The 6,524-nt window shown below is 42.2% G+C and overlaps 1 pseudogene; it reads left to right on the forward strand.

Annotated features, from left to right (window-relative positions):
- The first annotated feature begins 320 nt into the window (after positions 1 to 320).
- Positions 321 to 6,524, forward strand: part of LOC105545456 — a 174,290-nt pseudogene continuing 168,086 nt past the window's right edge.

Below are 6,524 nucleotides of genomic sequence, written 5' to 3' on the forward strand. Positions count from 1 at the left end.
TCAGTTTAAATTTTGGCATTTTCGTATTTTCTTCGTTCCTGTTTCCCATGGCCCTTTACTATGCAAAAAGGGTGTGTACCTGTGCATATGTGCAAGAAATGAAGGAAAATTCATAAACTAGCAAGAGAATTGGAGTGCAAGTTATGAAAAAAGAGTGAAGAGCTAAATTTATATAACCTAGAAAAAGAGAAGGCTCTAGAGGAACATGATAAAGTTACACTTCACAGAAGCAATATAAATGAAGGGAGGGAATTATTCACAGTCTCAGAAGACGGCAGGACAGAAGGGCTGGCCCTAAGCCAAGGCGGGGAAACAGAATCATGAAGGATGATAAAGGCGAAGACCAGAGGGAGCGCCTGCTGTGGGGCCCGCGACCCCACCCTTCCAGTTCATTTCCGACGGACACAGGGATCCAGCAACATCAAGGTCAGCTGAGCAGTTCCACATGGAGCTTTCCCATCCACAGCTCCCTCCTGGTCTGGTAGAATCTCTCGCACTGCTGTGGACAGTGGGGTGAGGGAAAAAGGATATGTTTTTCCCCAACATGGACAAACTTCCTCTGAAAGTAACTTTAAAGAACCAAACTTCCCTTCCTAAACACAGAAATAATTTCAAGCATAACACTCTAGTGACTTGTGTTCCTTTTTAAATTCTATCTTGCTCTGTTTAATTTTTGATCAATTGGAGCTATTTTAATGCTTGTGAAGTCTTTCGTCTGGCCTAAAAATGAGGACGATCCCTTTTACTCTGGGCATAATAGCACAGACATTTGGTGACAGATTAACAGGACTCCACGCCGTCAATATCTACAGTGCATTGAGTGATGAATAGAAGGCCAGAGGTTGAGGTTTTACTTCTTACTCTGCCATTGTATTTGTTTAGAAGGCTATTAATATACAACAAATTTCCACAAAGGTAACAGCTTAAAACAACACACTTTTATTATCTCCCAGTTTCTACGGGTGAGGAATCTGGGTATGGCTGGGTAGGGTCATCTGCTTCAGAATTTCTCCACTGCTGCCATTGAGGTATCGGCCCAGGGTTTCTTAGAAGGCTGTTAGAAAGGCGCAGGCTGAGCCACAGGCATCTCATGGTTTGACTGGGGCAGAATTTACTTGCAAGTCATTCAGTGGTTGTTGGCAGGATTCAGTTCCTCTTGGGGTGTTAGACTGAGGACCTCAGTTCCTTGATAACTGTTGGCCAAAGGCCACCCTCAGTTCCTTGCTTTGTGGGCCTCTCTAACATGAGAGCTTGGTTCATCAAAGTGAGCAAGCCAGGAGGGCAAACGATTGAATAGAGAGTGTCAGCAAGACAGAGTTATGGTTTTTTCTTTTTTCCTTTTTTTTAAATTTTCTTGAGATAGAATCTTGCTCTGTCGCCAAGCTGGAATGCAGGGGTGTAATTTCGGCTCACTGCAACCTCCGCCTCCTGGGTTCAAGCAATTCTTCTGCCTCAGCCTCCCGCGCAGCTGGGACTACAGGCACCTGCTACCACACCCGGCTAATTTTTGTATTTTTAGTAGAGATAGGGTTTCACCATATTGGCCAGGCTGGTCTTGAACTCCTGACCTTGTGATCTGCCTGGCTCGGCCTCCCAAAGTGCTGGGATTACACGCGTGAGCCACTGTGCCTGGCCCAGAAGTTACAGTTTTTTATAAGTTGATCTTGGAAGTAGCTTTCCTTTATTTTTGCTGTCTTCTATAAACGTATAGAAGCAAGTCATTAGATCCAGACCCCATAGAAAAAGCAGGAATTACACAGGGAGTGGATAACAGGATGTGGGGACAACTGGAAGCCATTTTAGAAGGCCGCCTACAGCATTAACCAGATAAGTGGCCTTGGGCCTTAGCTCTTTCATGTGTTTAATATAATAATAAAAAGAAAAGTTTAAAGGTGGTTTAACTGATCATGGTGCAAATTTGACTGCCTGCCAGAGACTTGTAGGTCACATTAATTTGTAAAATGAATCACATGTGAGATAATAGGCAGGGTTATGGGGACTCCAGTGAGCTATACCTGTTCTGCTGGACCTATAGTATTCAAAATCAAATCTCTTAAAAATACATGGGCCTATCAAAGGTAATCTCAGTCCAGATTGGACCTGCAGATCACCAGTGTGACACCATTCAAGCTAACATGTTGTTACAGATGATGACACATAGTGGGGACTCTACATATTTTTGTTTCCTTCCATTCTCCTATCAGCTGCATCACCTTCCATTTGGCCAAAGCAAAGTGCACAGGCCGTTCTGTAGGTCATCATTCCCAACTCCTGTGAGGAATCAATGACATTAAGAAGAATGTTTCGTTAAAACTCAGAACTGGTTCTTGCTAAAACAAGTGAATGCTGGTTACCAGAGGGAAGCTAAGCTGGCTCCAGGTTCTTCTAGTCAACACCTAGCCCTACTTATACCCTTCACATCAAAATAAAAAGAATGGCATTCACTAAAGTAGATTATGTTGAGTCAAAGCAATACTTTTTGATAATAGAAATGATGGGCATATAATCATTTCTTCAACTAATATTTCTTGAGCTCCCACTGTGCCACCAAGATGAGTAAGATATGGTTCCTCAAATTCTGCCAGTGTCTTGAGGACACATTGACAACATGCTCTGATGACTGCCAGAGAGAAGGGTATGCAGGTGATAAGACCACAGGGGAAGGGACAACAGGGTCTATGTGGGATTATCTATTGTGGGCTTCGCAAAAGATACAGTGATGGGCCTCGCTCTCTCAGGGGTATGATCCATGACTCCCAGTTCTGTTTTTGATGGTCAAAATGTTTTACAATGAGATTATCTCACTAATCCTCCTAACCCGCTGGGACTGCAGGAAGAACACAGGTGCTGTATTACTCTGCCTGATAGCCGAATGAGAATCCTATAACATAAAACAGGAGTTCCCCTAAAGACTACTCCAGTGCCTAACAAGATCACTAACAAGGTAGGGGTATAATCCAGTCTATGGCAACAATTGGATTTCTGAGCTCTGCTGAGCCAGAGAGAGGACCTGATTTGAAAAAATATTATTATTATTATTATTATTATTTTGGAGATGCAGTCTTGCTCTGTCGCCCAGGCTGGAGTGCAGTGGCACAATCTCAGCTAACTGCAACCTTCGTCTCCTGGGTTCAAGCGATTCTTCTTGGCTCAGCCTCCCAAGTCACTGGGATTACAGGTGCCCACCACCATGCCCAGCTAAGTTTTGTAGGAAATCATATTATACATGGCATTTACACATTGATATTTTGGGATTAGCTATCTACATTATTATCATTGATGTGACTAGTAAAATAAACAATTATAACAACCCTATACTTTGTCTTTGTATAGTGTTTTAAAAACTTCTCACTTGATAGCAGCATAGAAGTCTGAGTTTAGAAAGAAAATGCATCCTATTCTTTCATCAAGCCTTAAATGGCCCGGATTCAAAGTTTTTAGAGAAATCAACTAAATATTATTGAAGTGCCAAGTCCAGGTGAAAGACAAAGTTTTTATGTAGGATGTATAATTATTTAATATTAGGTCTAAGAGATTCACATTTTTTCTTATAGTATGCTATTACAAAAATTAAGAAAACAGTGATTTTTACCCTTTAACTTACCCAAACTGTCCATAATTCAGTTGTTTATTTGCAAAGCTGTACTTTGCCATTAGATATCTGGATATTTCCAAAAAGAGCATTTACATATCAAAAATTACAGAGGAAACTGCTTCAGTTCCCCACTTACTTTATGTCTATCAGTGCGTCCAAAGGGCTGTCTTTTTTTGTGATCAGAGAGAAGGAAAAGATGCATTTACTCATCTGGGAGGTGTATAATCAGTCACTCTCTCCATCAGCCCCCAAAAGCAGTTCAAACAGCATCTATTTAGATTGAAGACCAATTAAATAATTATCAAAAGCATCAAAAAGACAGGAAGGCTAAGACTCAGAGGAGCACATGGAGTCTGGTAAAAAAAACATAGTTGCTGTTGTGAATTTTTACCTCACCATTTATTAGAACATGTACTGCCAGTGACCTCTGCATATCAAACAGGTCCATGAGCAGCTTCTTTTGAGTGTATGGACCTCCCTGAGCACAAAAATGTTTCCTGGTTTTTGCAGACTTAGAAGGAGATGCGTTTTTTGTTTTGTTTTGTTTCCAGCTAAGCTGCCAGGCCATTTGGCTTTGCAGAAATGAGCCCTTTGGTTCAGGATTGAGTGAAGCCTGCATTCTGGTCACTATGCATGAGGAGTTTTCTCCTTTGAACCCTGCCCAGCACACCCACTTGGCCAGCCTGATGTGTATCTGTACTCTTCAGAATGTGCCAGTAGAGTGCTAAACTCAGATCCTTGTTTGCCATGGATAATTTGCTTCTTCTCTGACTCTTTTTCATTGTTTCTGCCTTGTTCCAAGAGGCAAACCCAGGAGAAAGTAAACCAGCACCTTCTGAAAATACACCCAAACTGGCTGCCTGAAAGCCATGCACCTGGCTGGTGATCTTCCTAAGGGCTGCCCCCGAGGGCTGGCCATTGTCTTGCTGCTGCCCCTGTACTCAGGCAGGAGTAAGACAATGTGCAGCCGTCCTGCTGCAAACAAGCCCTATGCATTCACCCTTGCTAGAGAAACAAATGTCAGCAAATGGCCTATTCAGAGTGGGTTTGGAACTCATCATCTGTCGCTGAAAACCAGAATCTCTGAGGTGGCCTAACACAAAAGGATGCAAATGACAAAGGGTCAACAGCAGATGCTGAATAATGGAGTGGGAACAAATCGCATTCATGGGCTTCGTGTTTTTTGTGTCTCCTTCAGATGGTGCCTCATTCTTCCCACATCATTTTCAATTTCAACCATTCCTATTTTCATCACCAAGGGAGTCACTTGAGGGGCATCTGGATGGATTTCTGCTTGAGGTTTTCTGCCTTTGGATTGAAGCGGGCCTCTCTGCCCTTCAGTTTTGTTTTGTTTTGTTTTTTTTTCTTGCAAAACAGTGACATATGTCTGCAAAAGCTTTGTAACAGCCACTTCCTCCTGCCCTGTGTGGCAGAGATGGCTATATTTTCATGCTGAGTGGAAGTGATACATTGATATAAAGTTTGTAAAGCAATTTAAAATCTGGAATGAAGAAACTATAGGCTTGCCAGAGTTTTTGCTGACATTGAGCTTAAAGATAAACTATTGGATCTATAATTTTTATTAAAACCAGGCCATTCTTTGGTGTCAAAAATCAAGGAGGAAACATGTATACAAATACACACCTACGACTCTCACCTTTCTACAGGTAAGGAGGAAGCAAAGGCTACTAGCAAGGAGCTCCCTCTTCATCTGTGATGTAGGACTCAGATGAGTAGAACTTGAGCAGTTTAAACGAAACAGTAGATATAACAACATTGAAGATAGTCAAACAATCAATACACAAACAAGTGTTCTTCTTTCATGTGTAATGATAATACGGGTCATAACAAAAATAACATTTACTTAATGAAGATTGTGCCAAGGACTATTCTAAGGACCTTATAAGTATTATCTAATTTGATCCTCTTAATTACTATGAGGTAGGTGCTCTAATTATTCTATTCCTCATATGAGGAAATTAAGCAGGCACAAGGAACTTGAATAAATTGCTCAAGGACACAAGATAAGTATGGGGCAGCTGGGGATAGGATCCCAGGAAAACTTGCTCCAAACCCAGCTCACCACCAGAGGACTTCATCAGTTCTAAGTAGAAAAGGTGCCAACTAACAGAAGACTGAAAATAGCAAGAGCCAGTATGATTACAGGTTTACTTTTCTCTCTAGTAATAAATGTCTGGAAGTAGCAAGTCCAGGGCAGATACAGCAAATCCTATCACAGGAATCAGATTCCCTCTTACCTTTCTGCACCCCTATCCTTGCTTAGTGCCTACCTTCAAACCTTAAGTTCACTTTAAGGTACAAAGTACTTTTAGAACCTTGGCCATTGTAATCCAATTCCAGGACCTAAGGAGGAGGGAGGAGAAGGGCAAACATGTACCTGAGCTTGGGTCTCTTTCCACTTTAAGGAGAGTTCCTGAAGCCCTGCCCAACCACTTCCACTTCCATCTCATTGGCTGGACCTTAGCTGTATGGTCACCCCTATCTACAAGAGAGATTAGGATATACAACTTTTAAGCGGAATACATTGTCACTCTGAATAAAATTAAATTTTCATTTTCTAAAAGAAGAGGAGAGTAGATATCGGTAGGTAGTCTGCAGGGGATACCACAGACCTCAGTTGGGCTTAACCCAAGATATGGATACAGCAGTCATATAGCAAGACAAGTGAGCCTTCATCCTTACTGCCTACTTGACTACTTCACCGTCTTGTTATCATGGGAGCCAAGGAGCCTATTGGGAATACTTCATACCAGCCTGAAACTGAACTTCAGGCATACACCACCTGGCACGTCACACAGCCTGGGCAGAGTTAGGTAAACAGATCCTCGGAAGTCTGTTAGAAAATGTCAAGGTTGGGCCGGGTGTGGTGGCTCGTGCCTGTAATCCCAGCACTTTGGGAGGCCAAGGC

This window comes from Mandrillus leucophaeus, unplaced genomic scaffold (genome assembly GCF_000951045.1).
Source record: "Mandrillus leucophaeus isolate KB7577 unplaced genomic scaffold, Mleu.le_1.0 Scaffold329, whole genome shotgun sequence".
NCBI classification, from domain to species: Eukaryota; Metazoa; Chordata; class Mammalia; order Primates; family Cercopithecidae; genus Mandrillus; species Mandrillus leucophaeus.